The sequence below is a fragment of the Bidens hawaiensis genome, unplaced genomic scaffold (assembly GCF_021521415.1).
Source record: "Bidens hawaiensis isolate Kalapana, Puna unplaced genomic scaffold, B.hawaiensis_p1.1 tig00040522_1, whole genome shotgun sequence".
Classification (NCBI taxonomy): domain Eukaryota; kingdom Viridiplantae; phylum Streptophyta; class Magnoliopsida; order Asterales; family Asteraceae; genus Bidens; species Bidens hawaiensis.
This window is the reverse complement of record NW_027497141.1, coordinates 22,319-40,916: the sequence shown is the minus strand read 5'-3', so window position 1 is coordinate 40,916 and position 18,598 is coordinate 22,319. Positions and strand designations below refer to the sequence as shown.

Below are 18,598 nucleotides of genomic sequence, written 5' to 3'. Positions count from 1 at the left end.
AAAACGCACTTCCGCTGGACACCAGAAGCGGAAGCAGCTTTTCAGGAGATTCGGTCACGCTTGATCGAGCTCCCAACACTCACAGCACCAGAAGCGGGAGAGGAGTTAATCCTATACCTTTCCGCAACTGATAGAGCAACCGGGGCAGTCCTGCTAGTAGAGCGAAAAGGCATCCAGATGCCAATCTATTATGTCAGCCGTATCCTAACAGACGTAGAAACCCGGTACTCTACCCTCGAAAAATTAGTCTTAGCACTTTTACACGCCTCACGCAGGTTAAGACGATATTTCCAGGGTCACCCAATCACCATACTCTCCAACTTCAAACTTGCAAACGTTCTAGGCAAACCCGAGTTATCGGGACGCCTAGCCAAATGGGCAATTGAGTTGGGAGAATACGCGATAAAGTATAAGCCAAGACCAGCCATAAAGGGCCAGGTTCTGGCCGACTTTATTGCAGAAGTGCCTGCATCGCGGGAAAAAGAGTGCCAGGAAGAGGCTCAACCCTCTCCAGCACAAGACATCAATGATGTCTGGCGACTCTACACTGATGGGGCAGCCAATAACGAGGGTTCAGGCGCAGGGCTAAAGCTAACCAACCCAGCGGGCCAAGAATACACCTACGCTATTCGATTGGATTTTCCAAGTACGAATAACGAAGCCGAGTATGAGGCATTCCTGGCTGGGCTGAGAATTGCGCGTAAGATGGGAGTGAAAAACTTGGAAGCCCACGTGGATTCCATGTTAGTAGCCAATCAAATCAACGGGACGTACACGGCCGTGAACGACACAATGGCCCTGTACCTCGCACAAGCAAAATCCCTTATGCGCGATTTCAATGACTGCAAAGTCATACACGTCAAGCGAAGTGAAAACAAATCTGCGGATGCGTTAAGCAAGTTTGCTTCATTAGCCTTTACCCACCTAGGAAAGGATATCCGCATTGAACTCCTCGAGACACCTTCGGTCCCGCACAAGGAAATTTGTGTCATCCAAACCGGCACGGAAACGTGGATGACACCAATAATAAAATACCTTGCGACAGGTACACTACCGGAGTCCAAAACACAGGCAAGAAAACTACGCTGTAAGGCACTAAATTATCAACTCGTCAATGACATCCTTTACAGACGTAACTTTCTTGGCCCACTCTTAAGATGCGTGGACAACCAAGATGCTGACTACCTCCTAAGGGAAGTACACGAAGGCATCTGTGGAGTACACGCAGGTCCCCGCGCTGTTGTAGCCAAGCTAAACAACGCGGGATACTTTTGGCCGGGGATGCATACGGATGCACTGGCATACATCAGAAAATGCAGGTCTTGCCAGCTTTACGCACCCAACACGCACCGCCCGAAGAATGAACTTGTTCTAGTCACTTCTTCATGGCCATTTCAGAAGTGGGCCATCGATGTGACAGGCCCATTTCCTACAGCAGCAGGAAATGTTCAGTTCCTAGTGGTAGCCATCGACTACTTCACCAAGTGGATAGAAGCAAAACCTTTAGCCCAAACAACCGCGAAACATATCAAAAAATTTATTTGGGAATTTATTATTTGTCGTTTTGGACTTCCACAGAATTTGGTGAGCGATAACGGCACCAACTTTGCTGACAAGAAGCTACAACAGTGGCTAAAAGAACTTCAAATCACCCACACCTTTACCTCAGTGGCACACCCGCAAGGTAATGGTGAGGTGGAAAGAGCAAATAAGAGCATCGTCGAAGGCATCAAGAAGAGACTATTGGAACACAGATCCGGCTGGGTGGACGAGCTTCCGCACGTCCTTTGGGCAAACAGAACGCTGAAGAAGGCCAGTACGGGAGAAACCCCGTTCAGCCTCACTTATGGCACTGAAGCCATAGTCCCGGTCGAAATTGGTCTACCCTCACCAAGGGTCTTGATTCAGCCAGAAGACAATGATGCGGAAAGACGGTTGGATCTTATGCTAACCGAGGAACGCAGAGACTTAGCCGCAGTGCGTGAAGAGAACTACAAACGACAAATGCAAAAGTACTACAACACGCGGGTAAAACTCTGCAACTTCAATATAGGAGACTACATACTGCGTAACAACGAGGCTTCAAACCAAGAGCGCCCGGGAAAGCTGGCCCCGGTCTGGGAAGGGCCATACATTATCAAAGAAGTCCTGGGAAAGGGCGCATACCGGCTCAAAAGGCTCGATGGCACCCCCATCCCAAGAACATGGAATGGAGCTCAATTACGCAAATGTTATATGTAGATCAATTCCAAAACTTGTAAAGAAAAGGCCTAGAGCCACTTCTAATGGAAATGATTCTCCTTTCATAATGTGTTTACCTTTATACTTATGAACTTCCCACTGGTGCCGGTATTCACCGCATAAACGGGAAGAAGTAAGTCGTTACGTGTGGAAGGAGGCAAAACCCGCATAAACACAACGTTAAAAATAAGGGAAACCTACACGCAGGTCAGATGTAAGTAAAGTTTAGCCATCCTTGTAAGTGCAAGTGACGGTCTTACCCGCACAATCACGAACAAGGAAGCAAAACTTCAACCTATTATCTACCACGTTCAAAGGTTAACTTATCCTCAAAGATGAGGAAACCTACACGCAGGTCAGATATGGGTAAAGTTTAGCCATCCTACTAAGTGCAAGTGACGGTCATACCCGCACAATCACGAAAGAGGAAGCAAAACTTCACACCTATTATCTACCACGTTCAAAGGTTAACTTATCCTCAAAGATGAGGAAACCTACACGCAGGTCAGATATGGGTAAAGTTTAGCCATCCTACTAAGTGCAAGTGACGGTCATACCCGCACAATCACGAAAGAGGAAGCAAAACTTCACACCTATTATTTACCACGTTCAAAGGTTAACTTATCCTCAAAGATGAGGAAAACCTACACGCAGGTCAGATGGTAAAGTTTAGCCATCCTACTACGTGCAAGTGACGGTCCTACCCGCACAATCACGGAAGAGGAAGCAAAACTTCACACCTATCTACCACGTTCAAAGGTTAACTTATCCTAAACACTTGGAAAATTGCTAATTTAAACTAAAGTATGTGTCATATAACGTTTATAAAGCAAGGAATCCAATGAATCAAGCGGTCTTAGCCGCACAAAGATTTACATTTCATAAATATTCGTTACAAGAATGGTCGGGTAACTACCCGCCTACAAGAAAGTAAATCTATACAAACTAAATCTATCCTAGCAGCGGGAAGGGATCTTCAGGATCAGGCTTCAGGGCCACTTCCACTTGGACCAGCGCCGTCAGTAGAGCGTGGCTGTTCAAGGAAAGCCTTAAGGATAGGTAGCCCATCATCAGCAGCAGCAATTTCATTCACCTTCTCCACCACCGGATGCGGGAAGGCGGCGTATTGATTTACTGCTTGGTCATATATGGCTTCAGTATCTACATTGTACAAAGGGAAGTTGGATGGCGGGACGCCTTTCTCAACAAACCCTAGACCAAGCAGGAAGCCGACCCGTTCCCCATCCTCGTGAGAAGCATTGAGGGCTGCGCTCATAGCATCGTCGTAAGATGTCTCTGAGAAGACCCGATGCACAACCTACATAAGAAAATCTACAAGTGTCAACACCCTATTTACAAAGAAAAGCGTGAAGACATGAAGATAGACTTACCTGAGACAACGCTTATCGAAGAAGCCATTCCTTGGCAACCAGAGCTTCTTGAAGGGCGGCTTGAGCTGGGATGCAGGCGCGTTCGGCTTCGCTTTTGTTAAGGTTGGCAAGTAGCACTTCCTTTGCGGCAGCCTCTTCGACGCCCTTAAGCTTCCGCTCGGTATGGTCAAGCACGCCCCTCTGGTCCAAGATCTCCTGGAGCTTCTTGGCATCTTCCATCGCCAAGGCATCATGAGCACGTTGGAGAGCCTCTAATTTGGCCTTGAGCTCCTCATTCTCCACGCGTAAAGGCTCAGCAACGGCTTCAGCCTTGGTGGCCCTCTCGGTTGCGTTCCTCGCAGTCTCCTTAGCCAGCCGAAGCTGTTCGTTAACAGCTTGGGCAGCCTTGGAGCGGGCCTCGAGTCGCGCTTGAACCTCAACCTCGAGGGCCTTGAAGGTCTTCTCCTTCTCCGCAGCAGCTGCGGACAGCTGTTGGTTCTCCTCCCGAAGAACCCGCGCTTGAGATACTTCCTTGGCGCGAGCTGCTTTCAACTTGTCGTTTTCACGACAAAGCAGCTCGACGCGCGGCTGCATCCGGGCCTGGAGAACCCGAAGCTCGTTGGTTAGCCTACCCTCCTGGTAGCTAGCCATGGCTTCCCCCAACGCACCATGGGGAGCAGCGTGGCGAGCCCATTCCACGCACTCCACAGGGGTACGAAGGGTTGTTCCTCGGCGTATGTTCCATCGCGGAACATACACTTCATTGGAATCCGACACTGCAGAAAACAAAAAGCAGTTAGGAAAAGATGATAAAATATATGTAGAAAAATGGGCCAAAAGAACCCTACGCACCTGTAGGGTCAATTACAGGCCGATAGCCGCCGAACCCATCACCTGAACCCAATGGAAATCCATCCAAGAGGTCAGGCAGATGGGAAGGTGGCGGAGAGATGCGAGAAGCCCCACGCGTACCTGATGGACCGGCCGTCGTTGCCGATGACGGGGGCATGGTAGCAGCCGCCGTGGTCGCCGCCGCGGTCGCTGCCGCAGAATCCGCGGCAACAGTAACCGCCGGCTGTGTGAAGGATGCTGTAAAAATCGCACTCACAGCCGGCGGTGACGTCATCTCGGCTGGAACAGTCGGCTCAAAGGAGTGAGCAACTGAACCAGCGGAAGCAGGCGCAGGCGCCTGGGTCGACGCCTCAGGTAGGCTGACCAAGCCTACCGTCATTGGCGGAGAGGTACTACTCGGCCCTTCACCCTGGAATGCGCCAACATCCACGCCTGCGTAAAGAAGAAAAGTGTTAAAAGACTAAGGATTAAACTATGAAGATAAAAGCTAAGGGAAAATTGTACTTACGGGTTTTCTTGAGCCTAAAGGTACGGAGAGGCGGGGACGGACCCGATGGAGCCGGCCTCTTCGCGCCGGTCACCGTCGTCTTTTTTGGCTCTCCGGAGGTGACAGTCGCAACCTCCGGAGCAGTGGTCTTATCACCACCGGGATTCCCCGCCACCTCTTCGCTCTCGGTCTCCGAATCAGACCGAGGCGCTGGATCGGCAGTGGAGGCCTTCTCCTTCCCCTTCCCGCTGGCAGCCTTCTTCTTCCGCACCAACGGAGGACCATCTGCGGATTCCTCATCAGAACATACGATTAGAGGAATTCCAGCAGAGGTTTCAGCATTGAGAGGTCGAGGGGCGAAGAGCGCCTTACCTGGCCGACGGGCACTGAGGATCTCATGGCCTAGCGGATAGACCTCCACGAACCGATCCGCCGTTTGTTCTAGGATGGGCAACTCGTTCTCGTCTAGAGCGCGAGTACCCATCTGGGCGGGACCGTCAGCCTCCCGCGGATTAAGGAGCGACTGTAGGTCGTTCCCCTCTGAAATAAACAAGAAAAAAGTTAGAAGAAATTCAAAATCAACAAAAGGGAAAAAGGCATACCGTAAGGAACAGGGTTCGAACCGTATTCGAGGACGATCGGAATCTTGCGCGCATCAGCCTCCTTCCACACCCGGCTCATCCCCAGCATTACCATCCCGGACTCCGCAAACCGGTAAACCGGAGATTGGACCCGAGATATCTGGGCAAACCATTCCGCCTCCTGGTAGCTGGAAGCGTGAAGGCTGGGAAGTGCCTGCCCATTCTTGAATTTCATAGCAATGGGGATGGCGCAGGCGGATATGAAGAAAAACTCCCTCTTCCACGCGCGAAGACTGCGCTCGGTCGCACAGATCTTCAAACCCTTAATCCGGGTTGTCAACGTGTACCACCCCTGGATGCACCTCCAAGTGTAGAAGGTCATTAGGCGGTCAACATAGGGCTCAATGCCCAGTATCCGGCACACCCACTCAAAATGGCGAATCTTGGCGATCGCCATGGGGTGCAACTCGGTCAAATGAACACCATGCCTCTCAAGGACACGGTAAACAAACTTTGTCAATGGGAACCTAAGATTCCCATAGACAAAGAATGCTGCATAAACCCCGATCTTGCCTCGGGGGGCATCGTACACGGTCTGATGGGGTTCAGGAAACTCAGGCTCGAGAGACTCGAGCATGAATTTCCTGACAACATACCGGTACAGATCGCCAGGAAGAGCACACTGGCACTCACCAGCAGTACTCCTGTCGTCAGCTGTAGAATCGATATCACGAGACATCTTGTAAAAGAAGAAAACGATTTCGGGAGAATGCTTGCCTGAAAAGGATAAGTATTCGCCGGAAATCGCAAAGAAGATGAAGAAGAGTGAAAGTGTGGATTACAAATAACCCTCTCCCCCTTTATATACTAATCGCAATTAATGCGATGAAATTAATGCGGAAGAGAGAGAATACGAAGGTGCAATGAAACTATGACACGTGGCAAAAAGCAAGCTGGCAACAGCTGTTGACAGGACGCACACCATTAATTTCGCGGCCACGCGCCCGAAAAATCGCGCCCACGCGCCTGAAAAAGCGTCTGGAATGACCATGTACTGTCACGTCGCCATAACTTCCTGCACGTCCTGACACAGTCAGAAGAAACCGTTGCACGACGTTTCAGATGTTTGGACTGTTCCTATCTTTCCACCAACTCTTCGAATTTCAAAAAATTCAAAATTCAAAAAGATTCAAAAGTGAGCGGGAAAATACCCCTTACCTTGGCAACCAAGTAACCGTAAGACGGGTGCGGGTACAGTGTTAAGGCAAAACCCTTCACATACCTAACACCCGCAGGGAATTGAAGCCAAGAATAACTTGGCAACCAAGTAACCATCAGACGGGTGCGGGTACAGTGTTAAGGCAAAACCCTTCACATACTTAGCACCCGCAGGGAATTGACGCCAAGAATACCTTGGAAGTAAAGTAACCGTAAGGCGAGTGCGGGTACAGTGTCAAGGCAAAACCCTTCACGTACTTAGCACTCTGCAGGGAATTCAAACCAAGAAGGATCTTCTGGGCCATGCTTGCGGAAACGTGAATAACATTCCCGCACGACGGGAACGTCGAGAACTAAATTGTTTGAAACTCCAAAATGGAATTGGTGGTTTTAGCATAAATGATCACTATGTCGAAAACCACCAAAACCTCATGGAGAATCCACACAATTGGGACTCAACACTCCTGACGCGCGAGGAGGTTACAAACTTACCCGCTTCACGCCCAAAGGTCAAGCAGAAAAGTCGGGAATTTCTGCGTGACATCAGGAAAACCGCTGGATGAATCACCACGGAAAACCGAAAAACTAAACCCTTTTCAAAACCCCTTGCTAAGTCCAAAAGCTCACCTCACTTATTAATAATTCATGAGAAGAACATTGAACTGGGGGGACTTGAAGAGGTAGGTCCCAGCAGAGCCCAGTTGGACCCGCAAGACTCACCTTGAACAGGGACGTCTGCGCGATGACCAACTGCTCCAGCAGGACCCACCATGCTCAAAGAACCTTACGCGCAGTACGCCAGCTGTACCCGCAGGGAAAGCCTCCCAATGGTGAAGTACCCCGCCTGTTCCCGCAGCTGCGGATACAAGCCATCAGGGAAGGCTACCCGCACTAACAGCAAGGCTACACGCACAAGGCATTCGTTCAGTTGTCACATGAAGGAATGAGCAAGGCGGGAACACTCCCGCCTAAATGAGCCAGTCCGTATGCTTCTGGAAGGTCTTTCGTACTATACCTACTAAGGTATGGACGGAACAGACAGTTTGACCAGAGCAGCCCATGAACTAATCACAGGGTGACAGCTCACCGACAACGATACGAGGAGGAGCACCCTCTAGTACTGTTTGTCACTATTAGCCGCTGCCTACTCACCAACCCTTACGAGGGGACGTGCGCAGCCTACAGTTGGTGGAACAGTGCGTAGCCGGCAGTAAAGGAACAGTATACAGCCGACCTTGTTACTGTTGGCCGTAACCTATCCACCAACCAGCATGGCCTGTGCATACGTCCACTGTTGGTAGAACAGGAATACTATTCAGCCGGCTGTACCTGCTTGGAAACCTACCTTCGGCTATAAATACTCCAACACCTGGGAAGGGTAAGGACATCATCTGATATCTCAATCTTATCTAGCAATCTCTTAATATACTCTTATATTCAGAGCAATCTAGTCTGATTCTCACGCCGGAGGGTGGTCACAAGGAGGAACCCCCCCTTCTCAGTGACGAGCTTACGGTGTCTGTTTTGCAGGTCTCCTGAAGAACAACCTTCTCAGCTAGATCTCATCCGTGGGAAACATTACTTAACCCCCAAATTATCTATAATCTGTCCAGGGTTCACTTAGTGTTTCTTCAGCTACTCTTCTCATTACCATAGGGGTCGGTTTGAAAATTGTACAGGGGTCGCTCGCGATAAAATTAAATATATAACAATAAATTTGATTTTTTTCACAGGGGTCGGCCGACTCCCGTCGATTGGGCATAGATCCGCCCCTTTAGTTCTATACTTCTATAGAAATTATCAAACGTCCGAAGTTATTCATGAGCAGTCTTGAGATAGAGCCCCGAATACATTATTTTGTATATGCAGGTTGATGTTATGGTATGGTAACCTAGTCAACTTACATTTTGGTACTTAAATACAAAGTTTTTTTGAAACTTATAAATGTATGTAAAGATATAAGTTGATAATTAAACATGTATCCTAGTTTGACAAAAAGAATATTGAAATTTTGACTTTCGTTTTAACGAAGTTTGACTTCATTTTTCTTGTTTACCCATCCTAGATAGTGGGTTGCCTTGTGGTTACAATAATGGTTCACAGATAGATATGGCCCCAAATGTTAAACGTCTTGCTACGAAACTTCCGACAAATATATAACGATCTACTCTATAAATATCTTATCTTCACAAAAAAAAAAAAAAAATGTCATCCACACAAAATCCATTATTTTTTTAGTTAGTCCAGCCTAGAGATCCGATCCACCATGTCATTTGAGGAAGAACCACGATCGCCTTTGCAACCACCAACATATGGGAATCTAATCACTATACTCAGTATCGATGGAGGTGGAGTACGAGGAATCATTCCGGGTGTGATCCTTGATTTTCTAGAAACCGAATTACAGGTCTATATATTTTATGAGTATTGGAAAATACTTGTTCTTTCAATCTTTTTCATTCGTGAAGTATCATAAGAAAACTAATAATAAAGACTTCTTAGGATAAGGGTAAATACAAGTCATTTCATACATCTCATTTCTTTTTATTCTTTATAGAAAACTAGATTTTATTCCTTGTATTATAGATTGTTTTATGTTATTTGTTTATAATATTTTTATATTTTTTTGGATTTTAATTCTGTTTAGTATAAGAAAGTTAATGATATACTTATGATTTAATGATGAAATAGTTTTATAAATAAATGAGATGTTATAACTCCGTTTAAAAGTTATAAGGGTTTTGGTGAGACCCATGACTCGCTTATTTTGTTTACTATAAAATTGTTTATTAATTATAAATAATATTTTTTTTAAAAAAATCATATATTAATTTTTAGTATATTTCTATTTTATAAGATTTTCATATCAAATATTTGGTGAGTTTAATTTTTAATTTAATGAGATGCTATAATCTGTTTAAGAGCTATCTAGGTTTGGTGATACCATACCTATGAATTCGGGTCAAATGCATAAGAAACTTCTATTACAAATAAAACAATCTGGTGAGAGAATGCATGGAGCAACCAGAGAGTTTTTAAAGGTTTCGTTTATATATATTTAAGATAATTTAGAAAATAATTTAAACACTTTATATAACATGAAGGCTCGAAGGAATTCCTGACCGAGCCCGGTGAGGAGAGGTCCGGTTATCTAAGAAGGGGTGGTAGTCCATTATGTGATAATTAGGGTCAATCAATTCTCATGCTTGCCAAGTTTGGGTTTCTCTGTATATAGTTTATGACCAAGTAGGATTTAATCTATGTGATATATTGTATTAGAGTTTTTGAGTTATATTTCCCTAGTATAGTAAAAGCGAGTTTTACTTTATATTGTGTGTCTGTTATGACCAAGTGAGTTATTTTGTTTGTGCTTTTGATATCAATCCAATCCTTGAATTGGCATCAGATCCTCTTTAAAGAATCGAACAAAACTCCATTTCATATCACCCTCGCCGCCGTGATCAGTTATCGCCACTGAACGAGGAGTCACCACCGCCACCATCGATCCAATTAGGGCTGTCAACGAACCGAACTAACAGTGGAACAAGGCCATGTTCATGTTCGTTCGTTAAGAAAATAATGTGTTCACGAACGGTTCACGAACACTTATCGAACGAGATTTTATGTTCGTATTCGTTCATTAAGGAAATTAATGTGTTCACGAACGGTTCTCGAACACAAACGAACACAAATAATTAAAATCGACAGAGCCTTGAGATTGAGACCGAAGCTGTAAACGAATCGAACAAATATTTAACTTTAAAAGAACACAGACACTTAATCAAACAAATATTTATGTTCATGTTCATTTATTTAAAAATGGGCATATTTGTTCATTTGTTTAAAATCTGAACGAACATAACTAAACAAAGATAAACGAAAAACAAATGTAAATGAACACACATATAAACAAACTTAAATGAAAACACTTAAATGAACACAAATTGACAAATATAAAACCCTTAAGAAGATGACCTATCCAGATAATATTTAATTATGTTCTATTAATACATAAACGAACATAAATAAACAGACATAAACGAACATAAACGAACATTCATGAACATAAATGAACGAATTGAACATGTGTTCATGTTCGTTCGTTTAATTAAACGAATAGAAATTTTTTGTTCATGTTCGTTCGTTTATTTAACGAACATAAATGAACTTCCCACCGAACGGTTCATGAATAGTTCACCGAGCGTTCGGTTCATTTACAAGCCTAGATCCAATCGATTAGGGTCGGTCGAAGATAACTTGGCCGCCAAGGAGCCATCATCAAGATTGTTGACCAAGAAATCAATGTAACAGGAGGTATGACTGAAGCCGGGTATTACAACCAATCAAAGCATGCTGTTAAAGTATTCACGAAAAAGGAAATCAATGGGAGATAACGTCCGCCACCTAAGGGTAAAGAATCTGGGCCGTCATCCGTTCACTGTCTGATGCTTTCACCCATGAACTATAGCGTTTGGTCTCTATGTATGAAGACCGTTCTTCGTATTCACAAGGTATGATGTCATAGATCTGATCGAAGTCGAAAGGTCAATCAAAAACATTTATAAATTACCTTTACTAGCTAGGGCAAGTGAGATGTCGAATTCACAGGGAATCAGTGGAAAATGCTACTATCGTTCATTCTTCACTAATTAATTAAACTAGGCGGACAAACGATGTCAAGCGGTTTGAAAGGTTTGTTAAATGAAAACACGATTAAATTGATTTGTAAACAATTATGAAAAGAGCAACTAATCTCCAAGTTTCAGGTTTTGAAGTAAATTGGATAGATAATTAAACCTGTTAGATTATAACCTTTGCTTGAATCAGTTAAACCAAGAGACTAAATGTTTGACTATGTTGATCATTAGAACTTAATCCAAATGATTGACACGGCGAAACAATAATCTAATTGATTGTTAATTTTAGGTAAAGATCAACCAACTCAGTATCATGGTTAAAGATAACTAGGCCAATGACACTAAGAACTCAATCCTAATTGTTGATGACCAAAATCATTAACTGATAAACTGCAAATCTCATAGATTACCCCAAAACACTTTCAAGCATACAAACAAAATCCAAAATTTAGGTTTAGAGTACCAATAATCCAACAAACAACTTAACCCTACACCCGGAGATGGTCACGAGCAGATTAGCCTTGAATATTCATCTTCAATAGCCCTTTTGATTCTTCAATGGATGATTATGATGATTGAGATGTGTTAGAATGGTGTCCAGAGGCTCCCAAAATCGTCCAAGTATGTTAGGGTATGAAGCATAGGCAGCCTAGGGATGAACCTAGCTTAAAATAGTCAACAAAATCCTAAAAATCGCGTTTTTCCGCCCAGGCCACCATAGCCTACAGTCTCCCCACCGTAAGCTACGGTGGGACCGTAGCCTACGGTCATCAGACTCTGCTTTACGGTGACTGCCCCCCTGCACTGTTTTGCCCATAACTTCTTTGTTATAGCTCCGTTTTACGCACCGTTTTTGCCCACGTCTTTGTCTTAAAATTCTCTATAATTCCATGTAATAAAATCTCCATTTCCACTCCATTTAATATGCTCCAATTTATCTCCTTTAAGCTTCGCTCACCTGTGAACATAAAACCACTCAAAGTAATCGTGTCGCCGGTATATAAACACACAAAACACACGATATAACTCACTTAACACACAACATTTTACCTACACATCAAGATCTGGGTTTGATTGACACCGATAAGAATGATCTCGCGATGGGTTTGTTATATCAATCTATACTCGAGTCGTTGGTCATGCAGGTTGATTATCAAGAAACCTCTAATAATATTTAGGATACCATAAAGACTCGCCATGTCGGAGCTGAAAGGGTTAGAGAAGCAAAATTGCAAACGTTGGAGTCGGAGTTCGATCGATTTTGGATGAAAGACTCGGAATTGATCAATGAATATTCCGCTAAGTTGTCCGGATTAGCTTTGAAATCCGCGGATTTGGGTCAGATCATAGAGGAGCCAAATTTAGTAAAGAAACTTCTCAACTGTGTTCTAAGGGTGAAGTATATTAAGATGGTAGCATCCTTCGAGCATATCTTGGATCTCAAAATCGCAGCGTATGACGACGTTGTTGGGCAATTAAAATCTTACGAGGAGCAAATCGAGGATGACCATATTCGTTTAGGTTCGGGTAATCAAATTAGGTTGGTGTGATTAGTTGGGTTACTTTGCCTCTGCATGTCTCGATAGACGTGGTAAGAAACATGAAGCTCACGTATCAGAAACCAAAGTAGCCAATAAGCTTTCTATATGCACTAGGTAGTCTTTTTAAATGAAGAAAGTCTAATACTTAAGAGGTTCAAAACCAAACCGGTGGAGACCGACATGCGGTACTTATACAACGGTGCTAGTAATCACAAGACAGGTAGTCAGTCGTTTTTCATGGAATTAAACAAGCGGATTACTGGGAAGTTCGGATTTGGTGATGGGTCATGTGCTGAGATTCGAGGCAAGGGATCGATTTTATTTCAGCGTAAGACGAGTAGTCATAGGTTATTGACTAAAGTTTATTATATACTCGAGCTCAAGAGTAACATCATTAGCATCGGAAAAGAAACTAAATCCGAGTGCGATGCTAGGAAGAAGGGAGAGTACCTAATCATGTTCGATAGTAGTGGAGTTCTATTGACGCAGATTGCTCGATCACCCAACCGACTTTATAAGGTCCGACTGAAAGTCAAGAAACCGTTTTGTATTCAAGCTATATTGGGTGATGATGCATGGCATTGGCATGCCCGGTTAGGGCACATCAATTTCAAGTTAATGAAGATGATGGCCAAGAAGAAATGGCATACGGGTTGCCTAATATCTACATGAGAACAAGTTATGTGAATCGTGTTTAGTCGGGAAGCAAACCCGAAATTGGTTTTCTTCGAGAACATCTTATCAAGCCTCACAGGTTTGGGAATTAATTCATGGAGACTTGTGCGGGCTGATCACACCATCTACTGTTGGAGGTAATCGGTATATGTTTGTGATAATGAAAACGGGATTGCTTAACAGTTGATAGCTCTCTATACACCTCAACAAAACGGCGTCCTCGAACGCCAAAATCAAACCCTAATGGAGATAACAAGAAGTATACTCAAGGCGATGGGTGTAACGAATTACATGAGGGTGAAGTGGCATGTCATTCAACGTATCTAAATAACTAGGTACCAACGAAGGCTTTACAGAAACAAACACCGTATGAGAAGTTTAAGAAAAAGAAACAAGTCTTGAGCATATGCAGGTGTTTGGATGTAAAGCATACGCAAAGGTAGAAGGGTTAAAAGTGAAGAAGTTAGATCTTGCTCATCTTGGAATCGAGCCGGGTTCTAAGGCTTATCGGTTATGTGACCCGACAACCCATAAGGTTGTGGTGAGTTCGGATGTCCTGTTTGATGAATGTGTTGGTGGAATTGGGAGATGTCAAATGAGACTGAAGAAAGTGAACAGAGAATCTTTAAGATGGTTTGGGGAAAATTTATTGATATCGAAATGGGTCCGATTAACCTACCGAGCCCGGTCCACCTGATGATGGGCTTTAATTGACAACTAAGACCAACCATGAAGCAAGCTCTACATCTGGGCCACAAAGCCCAGCTCAGAGCAGTTCAGTCTTAGCTCAATCTTCACAGACCAGCAACGAAGTAAGAAACCAAAGCCCAATCAATTTTGAGAAGATCGAATCGTGTGTCAGTTCCACTAACACAACTTAATGATTATGTTTTGCTTTCATATGATGATTATGAACAGGTTTTTCTAGCAATTAATGACGAACCGAGGAGCTATCTCGAAGCAAAAGAATCGAAGGAATAAATGAAAGCAATGAGGGATGAAATTGAATCCATCGATAAAAACCAAACATGGACTTTTATCGATAAACCGAACGGGGTAAAACCGTTTGAATTGGGTTTTCAAAATAAAAAAGAACGCGACTATTCGATTATAGATTTTGACGAAGTATTTGCGCCTGTGGCTAGAATCGAGACTATTCGATTGTAGATCGCACTAGCCACTTCGTATGGTTATTCATTATCTTGATATCAAAACCGCGTTCCTACATGGTGAGTTAAAGGATACTCATGTAACTCAACTGGAGGGCTATGAAAGAAAAGCTGAAGAGCATAACGTCTATGGGTTTTGAAGGGCTTATAGGGTTAAGTCAAGCACCGAGAGCATGGAACACGAAGCTCGATCTAATTTTGAAAGAAATGAAGTCTGTGAAGTTCAAGAAAGAATAATTTGTATAAAGACGGGAGGTAAACACCTTCTTATTGGTGCCGTGTATGTTGATGATTTGTTCGTGACCAGAACGAATACGAGTATAATACAAGAGTTCAAACGAGGCATGTCGGAAAAGTTTGAAATCTCCAATCTTGGAAAGTGAACATATTATCTTGGAATAGAAGTTAGTCAAAGTGATTCCGGGACAACAATTAGTCAGGAAGGGTATCCTCGGAAGATTTTATCGGAGACCGGTTTTACAAGTAGTAACCCAACTCAAGTACTAATGGAGTTTGGTTTGAAATTTTGCAAAGTTGAGAACAAAAAGGATATTTATGCCACAGCTTATCACTAGATTGTGGGATGTTTACGGTATTTACTCCATACACGACCTGATTTGTCATATTCGTTTGGAATTGTGATTCGTTACATGCGATGTCCAAGAGAATCGTTACATGCAAAAACAACCCACTGTTACCTTATCTTTATGCGAGGTCGAGTACATGGCAGCCTCCGCAATGGCATGTCAAGCCGCATGGCTTTGAGAATTATTGGGAGAAATAACCAGAGAGCTGCTATTGAAGATCGAGTTGAAGATTGATAGCATATCTGCTATAGCCCTTATGAAGAATCTTGTTTTTCATGGTTGAATGAAACACATTAAATCCCGGTTTCATTTTATTTGGGTTTGTGTTAAAGATGACGAGATCAAAGTTGCACATGTTAGTGGTAAAGTTCAGAAGGCCGACAAACTCATGAAAGTACTTTCACGGATCAAGTTCAAGGAGATGCACGAACTGCTTGGACATGAAGATCTCCCTAATCACAATTTACAAATTAGAGGTGAACAAAGGCCCAAAGTAATTCCTAAGTGATCTTGGTGAGGGGCGACCTGGTTATCTACGAAGGGGTGGTAGCCCGTTATGTGATAATTAGGGTTAATCAGTTTTTTTTGCTTGCCATGTTTGAGTTTCTCTATATATAGTTTACAACTAAGTAGGGTTTAATTTATGAGAGTTATTGTATTAGGGTTTTTGAGTTATATGTTCCAAGTATAATAAAAGCGAGTTTTACTTTATATTGTGTGTTCATTATTTTGTTTGTGTTCTTGATATCGATTGAATCCTTGATAATATGCTAGAAACAGGATGGTGAAAATGCAAGACTAGCAGATTATTTTGATGTGATAGCCGGGACAAGCACGGGTGGTATTGTGACTACTATGTTAACCACTCCCAATGAAGATGGGCGTCCGGTATTTGCAGCAAAGGACATTAAAGAATTTTATCTTGAACATGTCCTAAAATCTTTCCCCATCATAGGTATGCACTATATTAGTAAACTTTTTAACTTTATGGTCTAAATATTAGTTTGGTAAACTTATAATGCTGTTGCTGATTAGTTAATAAAAGTATTTTTCTTGCATTCAATATGCTAGTTTTGTTTTAAAAATTATCAACATCATGAATCATGATATCTTTAAAAAGGACCATGGAACCGAAGATTAAGTCACTTTTTATTAGGAGCATTAACAATATTTTTACTTGTTTCATCTAACATCTCAACAATTTCATTATACGCAGCAATCCTTTCGCACCAGCAACAAATGTGATCAAAGCTTTAGCGGGACCAAAATACAACGGCCGACACCTACACAAGCTTGTTCAAGAGAAATTACAAGAGAAACAACTCCACGAAGCGATAACAAATGTTGTGATTCCAACATTTGACATCAAGCATCTACAACATGTGATCTTCTCAAGCTACCAGGTATCCGGTGCATGGAAAATTGTCCTATCGTGACCGTCTTGGAATGATGGTCCGACAAATCCATGGATGAATAAAACTATGAGGGCTATAGCATACTGATAATTCATATTTGTTTGACCAGTTGAAGAATATCCCTAGCCTTGATGCCAAGTTCTCTGACATATGCATTGGAACTTCGGCAGCCCCAACATATCTTCCCTCCCACTCATTCCAAACCAATGAAACGGAACGGGAATTGCTTAGAGAATTCAATCTTATCGATGGTGCAGTGGTCGCTAACAATCCGGTAGCCTTACATTCTAATAAGAGTATATTGAATGTGTAAGATTGTTTGTTAATTTAGTTGCTACTTATATATTTTTCTTGTAGACTTTGGTTGCAATAAGTGAGGTAACAAAAGAAATAACAACAGGAAGTTCTGACTTTTTCCCTATAAAGCCAATGGATTATGGCCGATTTCTAGTTTTGTCATTAGGCACAGGGTCTCAAAAATTTCAAGAGAAGTATGACTCTACAATGTCATCTAGTTGGGGCGTTTTAGGGTGGTTATCTAGTTGTGGCTCGACTCCATTAGTGGATGTTTTTACTCAGGCGAGCGGTGACATGGTTGACTACCATATCTCCACCGTCTTCCAAGCACTGCATTCGGTAGAGAATTATCTTCGAATTTAGGATGACACTTTAATTGGTGACTTAGCTCGCATTGATTTAGCTACCAAAGAAAATTTCGAGAATCTCATTAATGTGGCTGAGGAGTTATTGAAAAAACCAGTGTCAAGGGTGAATATTAGCACGGGCCTATACGAACATTACCATCATACTACTAATGAGATGGCTTTAAGAAAGTAAACTTATCCTGAAATAATTTCATCATTATGTTTTTTTAAATGTAATTATGTACGTTCATTAATTTATCTTACAATTTATTAAATATTATAGGTTTGCTTTAATACTCCACAAGGAGAAGATTGTTCGAGAAGTAAGATCGCCAAATACTAAAAAAGGAGGTGTTTATCAAGGAAAGTCGATCGAAGGCCAAGCTACGCTTTCGGAACAAATGTCAACACTTGGACAACCAATTTCTCACTCACTTCCAGATTTACACAAGCTCGACGTTAATTAAGATTTCCTTTATTTCTGTGCAATGAGATTTTATTTGGGTTGTTAAGTTTTTAAGTTCATCTTTGTTATGTTTGGAGTAAAATTTGTATACCTATTTTTTCAAATAGAATCAAATGTAATGTTACAGGAGAGAAAACAAAGATAATAGTTGCGAATGATGGCATAAACAATTCAATTCAATGTAGTATTTGATACTCGCATTTCATTGAAATGCCAAATGGCGTTAAATAGACATACAATCTAATGGAAAGTAACAAAGCAACATCTCGGATTTTTTAAACTCGTATTCGTTTATGTTTAACCTGATTCGAGAATATTATTCGGATCCTTATTATTTATTAAATTAAAAGATTATCAATATTTAAGATTTGTATTTTCTTTTTATACCCTTAATGTTCTTAAAGTTGTTCATTCTTTATTTAGACTTTAAAATAATCAATTTTTAACCATTTAATAAAGTTTAGGGACTAATATTGTCAAAAAATGAAAGATTCCCCCTCCTTGGCCGGAGCGTCGCGCGGTGGCAAGCCACCATGTGATCGCGTACCGTCTCCACATGCCTGTGCAGTTTGTTTGTGGTTATTTGTTTCCTAGTTCGTTTTTGGTATGAAATCGATTATTTTTGGACTATATCGAGCGTTTTAAGCCCCAAGAAATCTCAGGTAGCCTAAGTACATGTCCATGTTCATTACCCCTTGCTCATGAACGAATTTTA

The 18,598-nt window shown here is 42.5% G+C and overlaps 1 pseudogene across 1 annotated transcript; it reads left to right on the top strand.

Annotated features, from left to right (window-relative positions):
- Positions 1–9,015: 9,015 nt before the first annotated feature.
- On the top strand, positions 9,016–17,884 carry LOC143592096 (patatin-like protein 2; annotated as a pseudogene). The gene is made up of 7 exons (XR_013145851.1): positions 9,016–9,156; positions 16,133–16,313; positions 16,362–16,365; positions 16,575–16,761; positions 16,883–17,047; positions 17,131–17,606; positions 17,701–17,884. The product of XR_013145851.1 is annotated as a patatin-like protein 2 (transcript).
- Positions 17,885–18,598: the final 714 nt, after the last annotated feature.